Consider the following 23,537-nt stretch of genomic DNA (forward strand, 5'->3'; position numbering starts at 1 on the left):
AATAAAGCAGCGCGGCGTTGGTTCTTGCACGTATCACAGTTATTTCAAGTACAGTGGTGGATCATGGGATTCGGCACGCATGGGAAATAAATATATCAACAAGATCATAATATTTGATGAAATTTGCACGGTGAATTTAGATATTTTAAAATCGATCTTGGCTTGGTTGGAAGGAAAAAATACCGCTGTGATAATGTGCGGAGATCACGGACAACCTGATCCGATTGATGGTGAATCGCCTCACGAATGGCTCAGAAACTTCGTTGATTATTACGAGGAAATCGACGCCGATTATAGATCTACTGATATTTTACTGACCGAATTCAAAAAATTAATTCGATTACAACCGAATAAGATTCAGTGTGACGTAATGAGAAAAATAATCGACGAGACTCCGATGAGCGATTTTCTAAATTTGTGGCGTCCCGATCATTTGATCGTTGCTAGTAGGAAAATTATTCGCGATATTATTCAGGAAATGTTATTCAAGCTGCATTGTGAGAAATTTCCAACGCTGCAGGTGCCGTTATGCTACAGGCCCGCCAATACTAGGAAACAAAATATCAGTGTTGCTCTGCCATGCGGAGAGGAAAAGATTTTGGTCTTGAATGATATTATCTTCGTTGATATTAATCTCGTTAATGACGCGATAAACGCAGAAAAATCGCCATGGAAACTAGGATACGCAACAACGATACACTCGTCGCAAGGATTGACCGTTGATGGCCAAGTTTGGATCGTCGATGATAGAATTTCTTGGTCAAATCTAGTGTATTTGGCCGTGTCGAGAGTAAGAAAATTATCCCAGCTAGGAAGAATTCGAGTAAATTACATAAGTGAAGCTGGCGGTAGTTGAGTATCTTTTGGTATTATTTGTAATTCTTCCTTGGTAAATCCGCGTTGTGGCGCTAACGAATCTAGGATATAAATAGCTGGTCTTCCTGACGATCTTGTTACGGCGGATATTTTATGTGTTGTAACGCTCCAGGTTGGGTCGGTTGCTCTTTTTCTGCCTCCTTCGGCCTCGCCTTCTTTATATAAATACCTGACTGTGACACTACCTAGTACAGGCTGAATCGTGGAATCTCGCTTTAGGGGTATATTCGATTTTGTAATTGCAATTGCGGGTTTCATTGCTATTGTTCGAGTTACTTCGTTATTTAGCGCGTTAATCACATGAGGCAATCCTGATACCCAATCGTGAGATCGATTATCCTGAATAAATTCACGCGCGTATTGGTATCCGAATAATCGTTCTGCGAGCGTTTTATTGAATCTTTCGACGATAGCTTGATTGTGATGAACACCTACAATACCGCGACGGATTTTAACATTATTCTTTTTCATCAATGAAGTAACCGCGCCAAGAAATTCTCGACCTGGATCAACCTGGAGAAGATTCGGCCATGTTAACGGGGATCGTGAATAAATTTCGCTAAACGCCTTAGCGATCTCCGTTGCTGTTTTATTCGATAATGGCTCTGCTTCTTTATACCTGCTAGCGATATCAACGACCGTTAAAACGTATTTGTATGTGACGCCGTTGACGGTATCGTGAGGAAGAAACATAAGATCCGCCTGATGGACTTCATTAGGGACACTGACAGTGAAACTTGCATATGGTATTTTCTTAGGCGGAAGAAGATATATTTGCCAAATTGCCTGTTTCGATAACCACGATTCAGCGGTGGATTGTTTTACTTTAGCGGCTTTAGCGAGTTTGGCAATTGCTGATTTTCCTCGCCAGAATCCTCGCGGAGAATAATATATCTGCTCCATTATTATTTACCAGCGCCGAGTACTAATTTACCTTTCATTGCGCCTTTTATCAACCAAGTTGCCAATTTTTCTTTGAAACTTTTGTCAGGAATCGCGTTTAGTGCGTGAATTAGCCTGATATCAGCGAGATGCCTTTGTTGTAAATCCCCGCTGCGATACGCGAGATCGTGGTAGTAACAAACGTTATCGATGGCGTTTACCGGATCTTCACCTTGCTTTGGTTGGTTATTATCGTCGAGTCTTATATCGAGCCTCGTTCCGGGTCCACAGTAATTGTACCCTGGTAGATGCTTCTCTCCGGGATATTTCGCCCAGGGCAGCCCAGGTAGATTTTTCATGGAGGCGGCAATGTCTCCTCCGGTTCTTCTAGTTTTTTTTTTACGAATCTAAACTTGCGTGTCTTGCAAACTTTGCATTCTCCTGCAATTGCGTTTCTGTTATTGCGTGTAACGATTTCGGTTGGATTTATCGTTGCTGTGTGAGTGCGGCACTTAACACAATATAAATCCATGTATTCTAGTAACATGAATGTAATTGATTTTTCAGCCACGAAGCGACGCGAACAAGTAAAACATCACGCGGCATTACCAAATTCGATAAGGATGATAATCATTGGCCCGTCTGGTTCTGGAAAGACGCAGTTGTTGCTAAATTTGATTATGCGATGGCTAAAATGGGACAAATTGTATTTGGTTGCACCGTCCGTTGACGATCAGCGATGTTATTAAGTGCTAAAGGAATTTAGCGACAATACCGACGAAGGCACAATCGAATTCATCACAGACATTAATGAAGCTCCATCCGTGGAAAATTTAGACGGCGATGTTAATAATCTTGTTGTATTCGATGATGTTATGCTGGACAAGCAAACCAACCCGGCTAGGATATTCTCGCGTGGCAGACACAAGAACACCGATGTGATTTACGTGACACAGCGATACACGCAGATTCCCAAGGTGATCAGGGACAATTGTAATATTTTATCGGTATTCAACGGCGTAGACACGCACACACTGAGAAATATTCATCAGACCTGGTGCAACGGTGACATGGATATAAACAAATTTAAAAATTTATTCAGCCGCGCTCAGGCAACACCGCACGGTTTTATCACGATAAATCTTCATGATCCGCGCAGTAGGTATCGAATTGGTCTCGATCAAATTTATTCATGAAAAAGCAGCCCAACTTTGCAACAATCCATTAACACAAAAAAAATATCCCAGACCGCCCCAGAAAAATCTTCCTTTTTTCCTTGCCCGAATGCACACAAAAATTGCACTCGGCGGGAGATTTACGCAAATTAATTTTCGTAGGAGGCTTTATTTCTGCTTTCTGAGGCTTCTATAGAGAAAGTTCTCGTAGGAAGGTTTATTTTGTTTGGAACGGCTGGTCTGTTAAACTTCCCTGCTGCTAAGGAACAGAAAACAATTTGTCAAGGACATGATACAAGCAAAAGAAAAACAATGTGGCATGTAATGATATAGCATTGGAACGTTCGACAGTGATCAGGTGGACAAGCCTCCCCGTGTTTCCCACCCCACCGCCGGCATCACCCTTCCCCACCCCCAGACAAAAATGAGTGTTTGTCTCCCTGGCCCTCACTAGCTGCTAAATCCCACAGTCAGCTTGCGGTCTTCTTTGCGCTCCCTGTGAAAAATACATACTGAACCACCCCTGCGATCCCACCCAAAAGTGCCGAAAAGTTTTGACCTCTGACATGACATTGCCATATTAAAAATGGAATTTATTTTGTTTCAATTTTTCGTTAATCCATACAATATGTGCTCTTAAAAGGCAAATTTACACATTTCCAGTGATTACATGTTTCCAAACTTGATATCCTGCTCCGGAAGGAAACGGAGGCTGGTTCTCGAAAATTAAACTTTAGATGAGCCTGTAAAATAATTGTGGTGTATATGAATAGAGGTCATACAATTTGCTATCAATTTTGGGATATATAGTATTTCTTCAATTGGTCACGGTGGGGTTTGATTCTTTTGTGTCATTCTAAAGGTATACTTTCTATTATACAATTGTAAGTTTTCTGTATTTTTCGCTTTGATCTCAGGATTTGATTCACAAACAACGTCCTAAACACAAACAATTCCTGCCTTTATAAGTTATGTGAACATGAATATTTTCCAACCACATGAATTATCAGAATTTAAAATGAGAGGTTGTTCAAATACAGCCAGAAACATCGATATTCATGTTGACATTATATCAAATTTGTTCCCATGCACAAAAACATTTGTCTGTGAAACATATGGAGGACATTTAAGTGCTGCTTATTTAAGGACATGAAAAATAAGTCCCTTTCAACTTCATATTTAGAACAGTAGATAAACAGTTATCAAGAGTATAATAATAATAATAATAATAATAATAATAATAATAATAATAATAATAAATTAAGAAGAATGGCACATTTGGTTGTGAAAGTCCCATCTGATATATGCTCCTTAGTAAAACGCAATCCTCCTTTCGGATTCGCCATTTATTCAATTGTTGCAGGAGGGGGTCAATCGTTTTTCTTTTGTCGAACCAAGGGAGGCAACTAATGGAACTAGAACGTTCATTATAAACAATTGATTAGGTAGTCAACTAATGCAGCTAAGAGGTTAGTGTTGTTGTTTCCATAAAATGTTTTACCGGGGTGTACTAGACTTTATGACTGCCTTAAATCCCAAACACGCCCATATATCATTGTCATAAATAAGATGTATCAATTATTTTCTACTACTCGATATCGGATTATTTTAAACAAGGAAATGTGTCTTTCTCAATGAAACAATATGTGACTTTGCATAATCCGATCGAGAGCTATCTGCAATGTGTTGTTCGATTCAAGCTACCCTGTGTATAATTACGGCAAATTGGACATTCAGTTATTTGTGAGACGCATTGACATCGAAAGACAAACTGACTGAAGAGAGTTTTGGAGTATGAATCTCTGGTCACAAGAAATCTACGTCAGCGCGGAATGAATAGATGTGATCATGTGACCAGCTTTAGAAATACGCCCTACCTATGCTTAGGACATAACAACTTTCACGATCCAATCAGTCAACGAAAAAACAAAATGTCTTTCTATGTAGTTGTGCCGAAAGTTTCAAATTTGTATGAGGTTACGTTGCCAAATAAAGAGTATAATCTAAAGTGGAATTGGCAGTGATAACTATGACTGTACTTCCTCATATTCTGACACTATTATTGTGTAAATACCTCGCCTACCTGCACACGTTTTCGACGAAGAGATAGGTATCAAGATAAGAGAATACGGAGTGGAATTCCTATCTCCCATTCAGGATAGATACTACCCTAGAAATCGTGTGACAGACGTGACGCATTTTTGTTTTGGATATTTAATTTTGATTGTTTGTTATTTTTTAAATATTTATTATTTGTTATTTCATGTTTCATTTCGTATTCTAGAGAAATTATTTGTTACATTTTACAATACTTGCTGGTTTTACATCTTTTCTAGTACTTAGGTTAAGAACATAGATTTGTAATAGTTTGTAAAATACAGTTTTCCAAAAGAGATAAAATCTTAGCCCTACAGTCGGAAGCATCAAACTGTAAGTGACCATTAGTTCGTTAAGTTATTGCATGATAATCAAGTAAAGGTGCACTCTTTTTGTCTTGACCCGGGTCGCATGATGACAGATTGCACAGATTTCGTGTGCCACAAGTGTTGGAAACAGCGTCATGTTCCTAGGAAGTACAAAAGGCAAAGCTCTGACAATTGTGGAAATTTTCTTTATTTGTGTTCATGTGGGAAATATGACTTAAGAAATACAACTGCCTAAAGATGTTACATGCTAAATGATTAAATTGAAGAAATTAATTACCGAATTGCTAACGTTGCCACAAAGGAAGATAGATTGGGGATTCAAGTTGTAGAAGATGATGAACACGAGGTTGATGAAGTAATACAGGGTGCAGATGGTGAAGAAAGAGGTGATGAAACTGATCAAGAAAAAGCTTTTCACAGAGTCAACCATTCATACTGGTATCTCTTTTACGACAATTCGGGTTTGGTGACAGTTTTATTTAATGGATACAAATATTTTATATTGAAATTAGAAACAGTGTTAAATGCATTTAATGAAAGCCTTTTCAATTAAACATTCAGTCCTCCAAAGTTGCCCTATACTAACTATACTATATTTATTTGAAGCGGAACATTTAGGGCTCGCTATAATTATAAATTATTATGTCAATGTTGCTCTATTTCTATTGTCTAGCAGTACAAGTAAAGTCTTTCAACATGCCGATGGTACAACCATGACATTAGCAAAGAAAGAATCTATTAATCAATCATTTATTGTACTTGGTTTATATTGTAAAGGATCTGGTTCAAAAGGGAATAAAGAAAACAAACGGAACTTTTATTTAATTCATCAGGCAGTCTCTGTTGAATTCTGCAGACAGCTCCAATTTCAACATTGTGATCACGTTATCTTAATTTTGGGAACTAGTGCTGGAGCTCAGTTAGAATAACACTTTGTCTAAAATTAAAACTTATTACACAGAGGTGATACTAAATTGTATGACTTCTGTTCATGTATAGCACAAATGTTTTACTCGCTTTTAAGTAGCTTGATTTTCCGTAAACCAGCCGCTGTTTCCTTTTGGAGTAGGGTATTTTGTTTTGGAAACATTTACTCACTAGAAAAAATACATTTGCCACTCTAGTATCACCCTTAACGTTCAACTGGTATTATATATAGCATTACCGATAGAGAACGGCCTTATCAGAGAGAAGTTTTAATCGGAAAGAATGGTGTTAGATGCACACTGCATTTAACACTGTCTTTAATATCGGCTGAATAAAAATTTGACCAAATCCAAAATTTATGTGAATGAGACAAACTTTTGACTCTGTCAAAAACGTTGCTTTTATCAATTTTTAAGGTATATCCCTCGATGTTGTCCCTCTAGGTCATAGCAATGACATCTCCTACAGTGAATGTTGTATCAGCAATATCCCTTCAAACTATAGAGCATGTCTGAATTAGAGGCATAATTTTGGGTAATACCCATTTCAAACCATGAGCCATAACCCTCGTCAAAATAGTATCATCTACATTAAATAGTCTCATAGGTCGCCAATATTTCCAGCTTCTTTAGTCGCTCTTGGTGTTGTAAAAAATGATATTGTATCAAATCTCACTGTCCATGACGTAATTGATTCCTTGTTAACGATCTGAAGAAGAAAAAATCTCTAACAGGTTATCATATTCATAATTTAAAACGTTGTAAAATACAACTACTTTATCGATTTAACCAGACCAAAATATCTAATTTTAGACATTATATTTATAGCTGCATGTATTTTATCAACCCTTGTATGACAATACTCAAATACGTATCATCAGCAGGTACGGATGAATTTACCAAGATTAAAACTGATTCTTTACAACTCTCATCATCTGTGCTCGATAATTACAAAATACAATAAAACTTATAAATGTATTTTAATATTTGATTTTCATTTGAAACAAGTGAGCCAAAGTCATCAATGGATTCATTAATAACATTTCGCTTTTGTTGATATTTTTCAGGATTTTTTTATAAAGTATTTGCTATTTGCGTCACTTTCAATCACCAAACTGGATTAAAATCTCGGTATAACACCTCAAAACAATCTTATTTCTTAGTCACTTCATTGTTGTTCGAGTTCTTCCTATGTATTGATATCAAATGAATCTTTAGCGGTAAATTTTACAGAAAATAGAATCATTTTGTCTTGACATCTATACAATTCTTGGAAACTTTCTTTCTTTCTCTTCGTACTGTATAGGAGCGAGAATTCTTACTTTTATATTTTGCATTATCCACTAAGTGAGTTGTTCACTAAAATATTTTACTCTTTCCCTCAATAATAATAGATTTCACTCTACATACCTATTCATCATTACAAACATTATCTAATTTAAGTAAGTGCCTAATTTCTTCGTTGCATGTAGTTATTTTAGGATCGATCTCATAATGATGTACATGCATAACAAAATATTTTGCATACCAATATATAATTTGGAGGAATTTAAGATATAATCCATCCTGCACTGCCATAGTTCGCATAGTACCATTCTCTCTTGATCTCCAAAGATCGTAAATATTGCTATCAACTGTAATTATGAAGCTCTCGAATAGCAATATCATCGATACGTATGTGTTTGTTATGCTGATCAATTGCAGCTATTGTAACCACCTACCAAGGTAGTGCTATAACTCGTATTGGTCTCCACAATTGTTGCACACGGTATTAGTGGATCAGATACTGTTTTATATGCAACGTGCACTCCATAAAGTCGGCATTTGGATATAACTTCTAGAAACCTAAGATCGTTGTGTTCACCGAAAAGTCGTCTGACTACAAACGAAACAAGTGAAAATGGTTCTTGGATTTTGAGAGTGCTCCAGAAACAGCAGTTATGTAGACATTTTGGTGTTAACGTGTCTAAGTATAGCAGATTATATACAAAACTTAAAGAGGTTAAAGATAAACTTGCAAGTACGTTATTGGTTTTATTAATATTGGAGTACACAGGTATGGAATTAGTCGGCTCACAAATTATATTTTCCATGAAACTACCGCGATTCCATGAACGTTGTATTATTGTGAAACTTAATTTAACCCTAGCCCTCAGAATATAAGTGAACTGGAGAGAGTCCATTGCTTGTGCGCTATACATCTGGAAGGTATTACGTTCACATGTTCATACTTTATGTACCTGTGTACCTTTTAGAAGAAGAAATAAGTAGAAATTAGAAAGAATATGAAGAGGAATATCTATACCCCGGTCAACATAGACACCAATCTGATAAAATCAGATCTCCGCTGTCCTACGTGAAGATGTGACGACGACCACTGAAGAATGACATTCAGGTGACCATTAAATTAGCCAATGGAAATGCAACTTTCAAAAAATCTGAAAGTGAATCAAATCGTTCGATACACATTCATCCTTTTCACCCACGGTGCTCTTTCTCAAAACGCAAAGATATTAGACCTCATCTGACTGGTTGATAAAATTAGCAATTATGGTAATAGCATAGGTACCAGAATATGCCTTCTAAGCGATCGCTGTCAGATCTTCATTTGGTAACAGTGGAGATCTGATTTTAATCAGATTAGTACACAGGTACTTAAAGTATGAACAGGTGAAAGGACAGCTACATAAACGAACATTTTCCCCGTCATTTCTTCTACACTTCTGATAACATCAGTTTCTTTGACCTTCTTAACATTAACCGCAATTGTAGATTGTTGTCCAAGACTATCCGAGTATACAAACGTACAGTCTCCTGTTACTTAAAATTTGACCATCGTTTTAATGGGTATTACACACACTTCTAGTAAACAGACACATACGCGTGTGCTTTGGTGCCGTTTTGGAATTTTGGAAACAACTCACCCCTTACCCTCCCAAACCTTAACTTGATCCCTTTTGCCTTGCTCGCAACCCTAAATGTTTCTGCTAATCGGCCGATTCGCGGCATTGATATTTGGCTACACTTAACGCATGCATGTTAGCACTACTGGGACTTTATTTCAATGCCAAGAAATGTTGGTGTTTTTTTTTTTCTCCTGTGGGAGATAAAATGTTCCACACGCACAAAAAGTACAACTCGATTATAAATATGCAGCCGGAACAGGTCAATACACAAACCTGTCACAAACATGCACAAAACGTCAGTCCATTCAAGACACAAACCACCAAACAAAATCATGGAGACATCATTAGGCGTGTTTTCTTTCTGACGTGACGATATCACATTACAATATTGATGAATACGGTTTGTAGTCATAACTAAAAGTTCTACACATCAGATAAAATGTATATCGACGAAGATGGGATTCGAACCCACGCGGGGAGACCCCAATGGATTAGCAGTCCATCGCCTTAACCACTCGGCCACCTCGTCCGGTGTATTTTGATGAGTACACTATTTATGTAGGGAGTGATCTATAGCTACCTGGCCTAAACCACACACAACTTTTGTCTGATATTCACGATTCAATATATGTCTTTTTCAGACAGAAAAAAATTCTAACCATCGAACCATCCTAGCTCTAACTGATGTGCACATAAAGAACCTAGTGCATGATATTCTTTAAAAGAAGAAATATATATCTTCAGGTAAATTAAAACAATTCTCCTGGCTGGGAGAAAACTCAACATTACCCACCTACCCACCCAATAAACAGAAACAAATACATGGTCGGTCCCTTAGTGAGCAAGCATGTTCATATCAATGGATTGTTAGGCAAGGGAAAAAACTCGTACGAACATTCGTTGTATTCATCTCTTCGGTAAGTATTACATCAGATAAGTGAATATCAGTTCCATTTTTTTTTAAAGTTATAAAAATCAATGTTTTCTAACAGCAGAGCCGAGTGGCCGAGTGGTCTAAAGCGCTCTCCGTCACGGATCACTGCCATCTCACCTCTGTCTGCGTGGGTTCGAGTCTCGGGCTCGGCCAGTGTGGACATGTGAGAAAGCTTGCCGGTAGCTTCTCGTGGGTCGGTGGTTCTTTCCGGGGTTTTCCCGGGTTCTTCCTCCACCATTAATACTGGCCGCCATGTATAGCCTATCTTGTGTTGAAAAATGGCGTTAAACCCTATAACAACAACAATAACAACTAACAGCAGAGTGGCGCAGTGGAAGCGTGCTGGGCCCATAACCCAGAGGTCCGTGGATCGAAACCACGCTCTGCTAATCACTTTTATTTGGTTTTTGTTTTTTTGTTTTTAATTTTAAATTCATAACATCAAATTATCATTTATCTTCAGGCACAAAAACATAAATAAAAGGCACATTCAGTAAATATGTATCTGATTTCATATATAAAATGTGGGTCAATGTAATTTACTTTTCACGCTTCAATGACGGCTTTTTTTGGTGCTAATTTGGACCTTCTACACCGTTCTAGCAATAATAAAATGTCAAATGTACATGCAGCTAAAGTGAAATAGAACAAAAGGTCAAGGTAACATTACTTTCACCCTTAAGCCATGTATTTTGTTGAGATCCTATATAGAAGTTGATACATGCATGTAAAATATTAAGTTCTTTTCTTTGGCACTGTATCAATTATTGTAGAGAATTTAAAGGTACAGAAAACAATTTGTCAAGGACATGATACAAGCAAAAGAAAAACAATGTGGCATGTAATGATATAGCATTGGAACGTTCGACAGTGATCAGGTGGACAAGCCTCCCCGTGTTTCCCACCCCACCGCCGGCATCACCCTTCCCCACCCCCAGACAAAAATGAGTGTTTGTCTCCCTGGCCCTCACTAGCTGCTAAATCCCACAGTCAGCTTGCGGTCTTCTTTGCGCTCCCTGTGAAAAATACATACTGAACCACCCCTGCGATCCCACCCAAAAGTGCCGAAAAGTTTTGACCTCTGACATGACATTGCCATATTAAAAATGGAATTTATTTTGTTTCAATTTTTCGTTAATCCATACAATATGTGCTCTTAAAAGGCAAATTTACACATTTCCAGTGATTACATGTTTCCAAACTTGATATCCTGCTCCGGAAGGAAACGGAGGCTGGTTCTCGAAAATTAAACTTTAGATGAGCCTGTAAAATAATTGTGGTGTATATGAATAGAGGTCATACAATTTGCTATCAATTTTGGGATATATAGTATTTCTTCAATTGGTCACGGTGGGGTTTGATTCTTTTGTGTCATTCTAAAGGTATACTTTCTATTATACAATTGTAAGTTTTCTGTATTTTTCGCTTTGATCTCAGGATTTGATTCACAAACAACGTCCTAAACACAAACAATTCCTGCCTTTATAAGTTATGTGAACATGAATATTTTACAACCACATGAATTATCAGAATTTAAAATGAGAGGTTGTTCAAATACAGCCAGAAACATCGATATTCATGTTGACATTATATCAAATTTGTTCCCATGCACAAAAACATTTGTCTGTGAAACATATGGAGGACATTTAAGTGCTGCTTATTTAAGGACATGAAAAATAAGTCCCTTTCAACTTCATATTTAGAACAGTAGATAAACAGTTATCAAGAGTATAATAATAATAATAATAATAATAATAATAATAATAATAATAATAATAATAAATTAAGAAGAATGGCACATTTGGTTGTGAAAGTCCCATCTGATATATGCTCCTTAGTAAAACGCAATCCTCCTTTCGGATTCGCCATTTATTCAATTGTTGCAGGAGGGGGTCAATCGTTTTTCTTTTGTCGAACCAAGGGAGGCAACTAATGGAACTAGAACGTTCATTATAAACAATTGATTAGGTAGTCAACTAATGCAGCTAAGAGGTTAGTGTTGTTGTTTCCATAAAATGTTTTACCGGGGGTGTACTAGACTTTATGACTGCCTTAAATCCCAAACACGCCCATATATCATTGTCATAAATAAGATGTATCAATTATTTTCTACTACTCGATATCGGATTATTTTAAACAAGGAAATGTGTCTTTCTCAATGAAACAATATGTGACTTTGCATAATCCGATCGAGAGCTATCTGCAATGTGTTGTTCGATTCAAGCTACCCTGTGTATAATTACGGCAAATTGGACATTCAGTTATTTGTGAGACGCATTGACATCGAAAGACAAACTGACTGAAGAGAGTTTTGGAGTATGAATCTCTGGTCACAAGAAATCTACGTCAGCGCGGAATGAATAGATGTGATCATGTGACCAGCTTTAGAAATACGCCCTACCTATGCTTAGGACATAACAACTTTCACGATCCAATCAGTCAACGAAAAAACAAAATGTCTTTCTATGTAGTTGTGCCGAAAGTTTCAAATTTGTATGAGGTTACGTTGCCAAATAAAGAGTATAATCTAAAGTGGAATTGGCAGTGATAACTATGACTGTACTTCCTCATATTCTGACACTATTATTGTGTAAATACCTCGCCTACCTGCACACGTTTTCGACGAAGAGATAGGTATCAAGATAAGAGAATACGGAGTGGAATTCCTATCTCCCATTCAGGATAGATACTACCCTAGAAATCGTGTGACAGACGTGACGCATTTTTGTTTTGGATATTTAATTTTGATTGTTTGTTATTTTTTAAATATTTATTATTTGTTATTTCATGTTTCATTTCGTATTCTAGAGAAATTATTTGTTACATTTTACAATACTTGCTGGTTTTACATCTTTTCTAGTACTTAGGTTAAGAACATAGATTTGTAATAGTATGTAAAATACAGTTTTCCAAAAGAGATAAAATCTAAGCCTACAGTCGGAAGCATCAAACTGTAAGTGACCATTAGTTCGTTAAGTTATTGCATGATAATCAAGTAAAGGTGCACTCTTTTTGTCTTGACCCGGGTCGCATGATGACAGATTGCACAGATTTCGTGTGCCACAAGTGTTGGAAACAGCGTCATGTTCCTAGGAAGTACAAAAGGCAAAGCTCTGACAATTGTGGAAATTTTCTTTATTTGTGTTCATGTGGGAAATATGACTTAAGAAATACAACTGCCTAAAGATGTTACATGCTAAATGATTAAATTGAAGAAATTAATTACCGAATTGCTAACGTTGCCACAAAGGAAGATAGATTGGGGATTCAAGTTGTAGAAGATGATGAACACGAGGTTGATGAAGTAATACAGGGTGCAGATGGTGAAGAAAGAGGTGATGAAACTGATCAAGAAAAAGCTTTTCACAGAGTCAACCATTCATACTGGTATCTCTTTTACGACAATTCGGGTTTGGTGACAGTTTTATTTAATGGATACAAATATTTTATATTGAAATTAGAAACAGTGTTAAATGCATTTAATGAAAGCCTTTTCAATTAAACATTCAGTCCTCCAAAGTTGCCCTATACTAACTATACTATATTTATTTGAAGCGGAACATTTAGGGCTCGCTATAATTATAAATTATTATGTCAATGTTGCTCTATTTCTATTGTCTAGCAGTACAAGTAAAGTCTTTCAACATGCCGATGGTACAACCATGACATTAGCAAAGAAAGAATCTATTAATCAATCATTTATTGTACTTGGTTTATATTGTAAAGGATCTGGTTCAAAAGGGAATAAAGAAAACAAACGGAACTTTTATTTAATTCATCAGGCAGTCTCTGTTGAATTCTGCAGACAGCTCCAATTTCAACATTGTGATCACGTTATCTTAATTTTGGGAACTAGTGCTGGAGCTCAGTTAGAATAACACTTTGTCTAAAATTAAAACTTATTACACAGAGGTGATACTAAATTGTATGACTTCTGTTCATGTATAGCACAAATGTTTTACTCGCTTTTAAGTAGCTTGATTGTCCGTAAACCAGCCGCTGTTTCCTTTTGGAGTAGGGTATTTTGTTTTGGAAACATTTACTCACTAGAAAAAATACATTTGCCACTCTAGTATCACCCTTAACGTTCAACTGGTATTATATATAGCATTACCGATAGAGAACAGCCTTATCAGAGAGAAGTTTTAATCGGAAAGAATGGTGTTAGATGCACACTGCATTTAACACTGTCTTTAATATCGGCTGAATAAAAATTTGACCAAATCCAAAATTTATGTGAATGAGACAAACTTTTGACTCTGTCAAAAACGTTGCTTTTATCAATTTTTAAGGTATATCCCTCGATGTTGTCCCTCTAGGTCATAGCAATGACATCTCCTACAGTGAATGTTGTATCAGCAATATCCCTTCAAACTATAGAGCATGTCTGAATTAGAGGCATAATTTTGGGTAATACCCATTTCAAACCATGAGCCATAACCCTCGTCAAAATAGTATCATCTACATTAAATAGTCTCATAGGTCGCCAATATTTCCAGCTTCTTTAGTCGCTCTTGGTGTTGTAAAAAATGATATTGTATCAAATCTCACTGTCCATGACGTAATTGATTCCTTGTTAACGATCTGAAGAAGAAAAAATCTCTAACAGGTTATCATATTCATAATTTAAAACGTTGTAAAATACAACTACTTTATCGATTTAACCAGACCAAAATATCTAATTTTAGATATTATATTTATAGCTGCATGTATTTTATCAACCCTTGTATGACCCTACTCAAATACGTATCATCAGCAGGTACGGATGAATTTACCAAGATTAAAACTGATTCTTTACAACTCTCATCATCTGTGCTCGATAATTACAAAATACAATAAAACTTATAAATGTATTTTAATATTTGATTTTCATTTGAAACAAGTGAGCCAAAGTCATCAATGGATTCATTAATAACATTTCGCTTTTGTTGATATTTTTCAGGATTTTTTTATAAAGTATTTGCTATTTGCGTCACTTTCAATCACCAAACTGGATTAAAATCTCGGTATAACACCTCAAAACAATCTTATTTCTTAGTCACTTCATTGTTGTTCGAGTTCTTCCTATGTATTGATATCAAATGAATCTTTAGCGGTAAATTTTACAGAAAATAGAATCATTTTGTCTTGACATCTATACAATTCTTGGAAACTTTCTTTCTTTCTCTTCGTACTGTATAGGAGCGAGAATTCTTACTTTTATATTTTGCATTATCCACTAAGTGAGTTGTTCACTAAAATATTTTACTCTTTCCCTCAATAATAATAGATTTCACTCTACATACCTATTCATCATTACAAACATTATCTAATTTAAGTAAGTGCCTAATTTCTTCGTTGCATGTAGTTATTTTAGGATCGATCTCATAATGATGTACATGCATAACAAAATATTTTGCATACCAATATATAATTTGGAGGAATTTAAGATATAATCCATCCTGCACTGCCATAGTTCGCATAGTACCATTCTCTCTTGATCTCCAAAGATCGTAAATATTGCTATCAACTGTAATTATGAAACTCTCGAATAGCAATATCATCGATACGTATGTGTTTGTTATGCTGATCAATTGCAGCTATTGTAACCACCTACCAAGGTAGTGCTATAACTCGTATTGGTCTCCACAATTGTTGCACACGGTATTAGTGGATCAGATACTGTTTTATATGCAACGTGCACTCCATAAAGTCGGCCTTTGGATATAACTTCTAGAAACCTAAGATCGTTGTGTTCACCGAAAAGTCGTCTGACTACAAACGAAACAAGTGAAAATGGTTCTTGGATTTTGAGAGTGCTCCAGAAACAGCAGTTATGTAGACATTTTGGTGTTAACGTGTCTAAGTATAGCAGATTATATACAAAACTTAAAGAGGTTAAAGATAAACTTGCAAGTACGTTATTGGTTTTATTAATATTGGAGTACACAGGTATGGAATTAGTCGGCTCACAAATTATATTTTCCATGAAACTACCGCGATTCCATGAACGTTGTATTATTGTGAAACTTAATTTAACCCTAGCCCTCAGAATATAAGTGAACTGGAGAGAGTCCATTGCTTGTGCGCTATACATCTGGAAGGTATTACGTTCACATGTTCATACTTTATGTACCTGTGTACCTTTTAGAAGAAGAAATAAGTAGAAATTAGAAAGAATATGAAGAGGAATATCTATACCCCGGTCAACATAGACACCAATCTGATAAAATCAGATCTCCGCTGTCCTACGTGAAGATGTGACGACGACCACTGAAGAATGACATTCAGGTGACCATTAAATTAGCCAATGGAAATGCAACTTTCAAAAAATCTGAAAGTGAATCAAATCGTTCGATACACATTCATCCTTTTCATCCACGGTGCTCTTTCTCAAAACGCAAAGATATTAGACCTCATCTGACTGGTTGATAAAATTAGCAATTATGGTAATACCATAGGTACCAGAATATGCCTTCTAAGCGATCGCTGTCAGATCTTCATTTGGTAACAGCGGAGATCTGATTTTAATCAGTTTGGTACACAGGTACTTAAAGTATGAACAGGTGAAAGGACAGCTACATAAACGAACATTTTCCCCGTCATTTCTTCTACACTTCTGATAACATCAGTTTCTTTGACCTTCTTAACATTAACCGCAATTGTAGATTGTTGTCCAAGACTATCCGAGTATACAAACGTACAGTCTCCTGTTACTTAAAATTTGACCATCGTTTTAATGGGTATTACACACACTTCTAGTAAACAGACACATACGCGTGTGCTTTGGTGCCGTTTTGGAATTTTGGAAACAACTCACCCCTTACCCTCCCAAACCTTAACTTGATCCCTTTTGCCTTGCTCGCAACCCTAAATGTTTCTGCTAATCGGCCGATTCGCGGCATTGATATTTGGCTACACTTCCCGCATGCATGTTAGCACTACTGGGACTTTATTTCAATGCCAAGAAATGTTGGTGTTTTTTTTTTTCTCCTGTGGGAGATAAAATGTTCCACACGCACAAAAAGTACAACTCGATTATAAATATGCAGCCGGAACAGGTCAATACACAAACCTGTCACAAACATGCACAAAACGTCAGTCCATTCAAGACACAAACCACCAAAAAAAATCATGGAGACATCATTAGGCGTGTTTTCTTTCTGACGTGACGATATCACATTACAATATTGATGAATACGGTTTGTAGTCATAACTAAAAGTTCTACACATCAGATAAAATGTATATCGACGAAGATGGGATTCGAACCCACGCGGGGAGACCCCAATGGATTAGCAGTCCATCGCCTTAACCACTCGGCCACCTCGTCCGGTGTATTTTGATGAGTACACTATTTATGTAGGGAGTGATCTATAGCTACCTGGCCTAAACCACACACAACTTTTGTCTGATATTCACGATTCAATATATGTCTTTTTCAGACAGAAAAAAATTCTAACCATCGAACCATCCTAGCTCTAACTGATGTGCACATAAAGAACCTAGTGCATGATATTCTTTAAAAGAAGAAATATATATCTTCAGGTAAATTAAAACAATTCTCCTGGCTGGGAGAAAACTCAACATTACCCACCTACCCACCCAATAAACAGAAACAAATACATGGTCGGTCCCTTAGTGAGCAAGCATGTTCATATCAATGGATTGTTAGGCAAGGGAAAAAACTCGTACGAACATTCGTTGTATTCATCTCTTCGGTAAGTATTACATCAGATAAGTGAATATCAGTTCCATTTTTTTTTAAAGTTATAAAAATCAATGTTTTCTAACAGCAGAGCCGAGTGGCCGAGTGGTCTAAAGCGCTCTCCGTCACGGATCACTGCCATCTCACCTCTGTCTGCGTGGGTTCGAGTCTCGGGCTCGGCCAGTGTGGACATGTGAGAAAGCTTGCCGGTAGCTTCTCGTGGGTCGGTGGTTCTTTCCGGGGTTTTCCCGGGTTCTTCCTCCACCATTAATACTGGCCGCCATGTATAGCCTATCTTGTGTTGAAAAATGGCGTTAAACCCTATAACAACAACAATAACAACTAACAGCAGAGTGGCGCAGTGGAAGCGTGCTGGGCCCATAACCCAGAGGTCCGTGGATCGAAACCACGCTCTGCTAATCACTTTTATTTGGTTTTTGTTTTTTGTTTTTAATTTTAAATTCATAACATCAAATTATCATTTATCTTCAGGCACAAAAATATAAATAAAAGGCACATTCAGTAAATATGTATCTGATTTCATATATAAAATGTGGGTCAATGTAATTTACTTTTCACGCTTCAATGACGGCTTTTTTTGGTGCTAATTTGGACCTTCTACACCGTTCTAGCAATAATAAAATGTCAAATGTACATGCAGCTAAAGTGAAATAGAACAAAAGGTCAAGGTAACATTACTTTCACCCTTAAGCCATGTATTTTGTTGAGATCCTATATAGAAGTTGACACATGCATGTAAAATATTAAGTTCTTTTCTTTGGCACTGTATCAATTATTGAAGAGAATTTAAAGGTGCAGAAAACAATTTGTCAAGGACATGATACAAGCAAAGAAAAACAATGTGGCATGTAATGATATAGCATTGGAACGTTCGACAGTGATCAGGTGGACAAGCCTCCCCGTGTTTCCCACCCCACCGCCGGCATCACCCTTCCCCACCCCCAGACAAAAATGAGTGTTTGTCTCCCTGGCCCTCACTAGCTGCTAAATCCCACAGTCAGCTTGCGGTCTTCTTTGCGCTCCCTGTGAAAAATACATACTGAACCACCCCTGCGATCCCACCCAAAAGTGCCGAAAAGTTTTGACCTCTGACATGACATTGCCATATTAAAAATGGAATTTATTTTGTTTCAATTTTTCGTTAATCCATACAATATGTGCTCTTAAAAGGCAAATTTACACATTTCCAGTGATTACATGTTTCCAAACTTGATATCCTGCTCCGGAAGGAAACGGAGGCTGGTTCTCGAAAATTAAACTTTAGATGAGCCTGTAAAATAATTGTGGTGTATATGAATAGAGGTCATACAATTTGCTATCAATTTTGGGATATATAGTATTTCTTCAATTGGTCACGGTGGGGTTTGATTCTTTTGTGTCATTCTAAAGGTATACTTTCTATTATACAATTGTAAGTTTTCTGTATTTTTCGCTTTGATCTCAGGATTTGATTCACAAACAACGTCCTAAACACAAACAATTCCTGCCTTTATAAGTTATGTGAACATGAATATTTTACAACCACATGAATTATCAGAATTTAAAAAGAGAGGTTGTTCAAATACAGCCAGAAACATCGATATTCATGTTGACATTATATCAAATTTGTTCCCATGCACAAAAACATTTGTCTGTGAAACATATGGAGGACATTTAAGTGCTGCTTATTTAAGGACATGAAAAATAAGTCCCTTTCAACTTCATATTTAGAACAGTAGATAAACAGTTATCAAGAGTATAATAATAATAATAATAATAATAATAATAATAATAATAATAATAAATTAAGAAGAATGGCACATTTGGTTGTGAAAGTCCCATCTGATATATGCTCCTTAGTAAAACGCAATCCTCCTTTCGGATTCGCCATTTATCAATTGTTGCAGGAGGGGGTCAATCGTTTTTCTTTTGTCGAACCAAGGGAGGCAACTAATGGAACTAGAACGTTCATTATAAACAATTGATTAGGTAGTCAACTAATGCAGCTAAGAGGTTAGTGTTGTTGTTTCCATAAAATGTTTTACCGGGGTGTACTAGACTTTATGACTGCCTTAAATCCCAAACACGCCCATATATCATTGTCATAAATAAGATGTATCAATTATTTTCTACTACTAGATATCGGATTATTTTAAACAAGGAAATGTGTCTTTCTCAATGAAACAATATGTGACTTTGCATAATCCGATCGAGAGCTATCTGCAATGTGTTGTTCGATTCAAGCTACCCTGTCTATAATTACGGCAAATTGGACATTCAGTTATTTGTGAGACGCATTGACATCGAAAGACAAACTGACTGAAGAGAGTTTTGGAGTATGAATCTCTGGTCACAAGAAATCTACGTCAGCGCGGAATGAATAGATGTGATCATGTGACTAGCTTTAGAAATACGCCCTACCTATGCTTAGGACATAACAACTTTCACGATCCAATCAGTCAACGAAATAACAAAATGTCTTTCTATGTAGTTGTGCCGAAAGTTTCAAATTTGTATGAGGTTACGTTGCCAAATAAAGAGTATAATCTAAAGTGGAATTGGCAGTGATAACTATGACTGTACTTCCTCATATTCTGACACTGTTATTGTGTAAATACCTAGCCTACCTGCACACGTTTCCGACGAAGAGATAGGTATCAAGATAAGAGAATACGGAGTGGAATTCCTATCTCCCATTCAGGATAGATACTACCCTAGAAATCGTGTGACAGACGTGACGCATTTTTGTTTTGGATATTTAATTTTGATTGTTTGTTATTTTTTAAATATTTATTATTTGTTATTTCATGTTTTATTTCGTATTCTAGAGAAATTATTTGTTACATTTTACAATACTTGCTGGTTTTACATCTTTTCTATTACTTAGGTTAAGAACATAGATTTGTAATATTATGTAAAATACAGTTTTCCAAAAGAGATAAAATCTTAGCCCTACAGTCGGAAGCATCAAACTGTAAGTGACCGTTAGTTCGTTAAGTTATTGCATGATAATCAAGTAAAGGTGCGCTCTTTTTGTCTTGACCCGGGTCGCATGATGACAGATTGCACAGATTTCGTGTGCCACAAGTGTTGGAAACAGCGTCATGTTCCTAGGAAGTACAAAAGGCAAAGCTCTGACAATTGTGGAAATTTTCTTTATTTGTGTTCATGTGGGAAATATGACTTAAGAAATACAACTGCCTAAAGATGTTACATGCTAAATGATTAAATTGAAGAAATTAATTACCGAATTGCTAACGTTGCCACAAAGGAAGATAGATTGGGGATTCAAGTTGTAGAAGATGATGAACACGAGGTTGATGAAGTAATACAGGGTGCAGATGGTGAAGAAAGAGGTGATGAAACTGATCAAGAAAAAGCTTTTCACAGAGTCAACCATTCATACTGGTATCTCTTTTACGACAATTCGGGTTTGGTGACAGTTTTATTTAATGGATACAAATATTTTATATTGAAATTAGAAACAGTGTTAAATGCATTTAATGAAAGCCTTTTCAATTAAACATTCAGTCCTCCAAAGTTGCCCTATACTAACTATACTATATTTATTTGAAGCGGAACATTTAGGGCTCGCTATAATTATAAATTATTATGTCAATGTTGCTCTATTTCTATTGTCTAGCAGTACAAGTAAAGTCTTTCAACATGCCGATGGTACAACCATGACATTAGCAAAGAAAGAATCTATTAATCAATCATTTATTGTACTTGGTTTATATTGTAAAGGATCTGGTTCAAAAGGGAATAAAGAAAACAAACGGAACTTTTATTTAATTCATCAGGCAGTCTCTGTTGAATTCTGCAGACAGCTCCAATTTCAACATTGTGATCACGTTATCTTAATTTTGGGAACTAGTGCTGGAGCTCAGTTAGAATAACACTTTGTCTAAAATTAAAACTTATTACACAGAGGTGATACTAAATTGTATGACTTCTGTTCATGTATAGCACAAATGTTTTACTCGCTTTTAAGTAGCTTGATTTTCCGTAAACCAGCCGCTGTTTCCTTTTGGAGTAGGGTATTTTGTTTTGGAAACATTTACTCACTAGAAAAAATACATTTGCCACTCTAGTATCACCCTTAACGTTCAACTGGTATTATATATAGCATTACCGATAGAGAACGGCCTTATCAGAGAGAAGTTTTAATCGGAAAGAATGGTGTTAGATGCACACTGCATTTAACACTGTCTTTAATATCGGCTGAATAAAAATTTGACCAAATCCAAAATTTATGTGAATGAGACAAACTTTTGACTCTGTCAAAAACGTTGCTTTTATCAATTTTTAAGGTATATCCCTCGATGTTGTCCCTCTAGGTCATAGCAATGACATCTCCTACAGTGAATGTTGTATCAGCAATATCCCTTCAAACTATAGAGCATGTCTGAATTAGAGGCATAATTTTGGGTAATACCCATTTCAAACCATGAGCCATAACCCTCGTCAAAATAGTATCATCTACATTAAATAGTCTCATAGGTCGCCAATATTTCCAGCTTCTTTAGTCGCTCTTGGTGTTGTAAAAAATGATATTGTATCAAATCTCACTGTCCATGACGTAATTGATTCCTTGTTAACGATCTGAAGAAGAAAAAATCTCTAACAGGTTATCATATTCATAATTTAAAACGTTGTAAAATACAAATACTTTATCGATTTAACCAGACCAAAATATCTAATTTTAGACATTATATTTATAGCTGCATGTATTTTATCAACCCTTGTATGACCCTACTCAAATACGTATCATCAGCAGGTATGGATGAATTTACCAAGATTAAAACTGATTCTTTACAACTCTCATCATCTGTGCTCGATAATTACAAAATACAATAAAACTTATAAATGTATTTTAATATTTGATTTTCATTTGAAACAAGTGAGCCAAAGTCATCAATGGATTCATTAATAACATTTCGCTTTTGTTGATATTTTTCAGGATTTTTTTATAAAGTATTTGCTATTTGCGTCACTTTCAATCACCAAACTGGATTAAAATCTCGGTATAACACCTCAAAACAATTTTATTTCTTAGTCACTTCATTGTTGTTCGAGTTCTTCCTATGTATTGATATCAAATGAATCTTTAGCGGTAAATTTTACAGAAAATAGAATCATTTTGTCTTGACATCTATACAATTCTTGGAAACTTTCTTTCTTTCTCTTCGTACTGTATAGGAGCGAGAATTCTTACTTTTATATTTTGCATTATCCACTAAGTGAGTTGTTCACTAAAATATTTTACTCTTTCCCTCAATAATAATAGATTTCACTCTACATACCTATTCATCATTACAAACATTATCTAATTTAAGTAAGTGCCTAATTTCTTCGTTGCATGTAGTTATTTTAGGATCGATCTCATAATGATGTACATGCATAACAAAATATTTTGCATACCAATATATAATTTGGAGGAATTTTAAGATATAATCCATCCTGCACTGCCATAGTTCGCATAGTACCATTCTCTCTTGATCTCCAAAGATCGTAAATATTGCTATCAACTGTAATTATGAAGCTCTCGAATAGCAATATCATCGATACGTATGTGTTTGTTATGCTGATCAATTGCAGCTATTGTAACCACCTACCAAGGTAGTGCTATAACTCGTATTGGTCTCCACAATTGTTGCACACGGTATTAGTGGATCAGATACTGTTTTATATGCAACGTGCACTCCATAAAGTCGGCATTTGGAT

The 23,537-nt window shown here is 36.1% G+C and overlaps 2 non-coding genes across 2 annotated transcripts; both read right to left on the minus strand.

Moving 5' to 3' along the window:
- Positions 1–9,638: 9,638 nt before the first annotated feature.
- On the minus strand, positions 9,639–9,720 carry Trnas-gcu (transfer RNA serine (anticodon GCU)). The gene has a single exon. It is a non-coding gene; the product is annotated as a tRNA-Ser (tRNA).
- A 7,633-nt stretch (positions 9,721–17,353) lies between these two features.
- Positions 17,354–17,435, minus strand: Trnas-gcu (transfer RNA serine (anticodon GCU)). Its single transcript has one exon. It is a non-coding gene; the product is annotated as a tRNA-Ser (tRNA).
- Positions 17,436–23,537: the final 6,102 nt, after the last annotated feature.

Source organism: Sinohyriopsis cumingii, unplaced genomic scaffold (assembly GCF_028554795.1).
Source record: "Sinohyriopsis cumingii isolate HCF-2022 unplaced genomic scaffold, ASM2855479v2 utg000646l, whole genome shotgun sequence".
NCBI classification, from domain to species: domain Eukaryota; kingdom Metazoa; phylum Mollusca; class Bivalvia; order Unionida; family Unionidae; genus Sinohyriopsis; species Sinohyriopsis cumingii.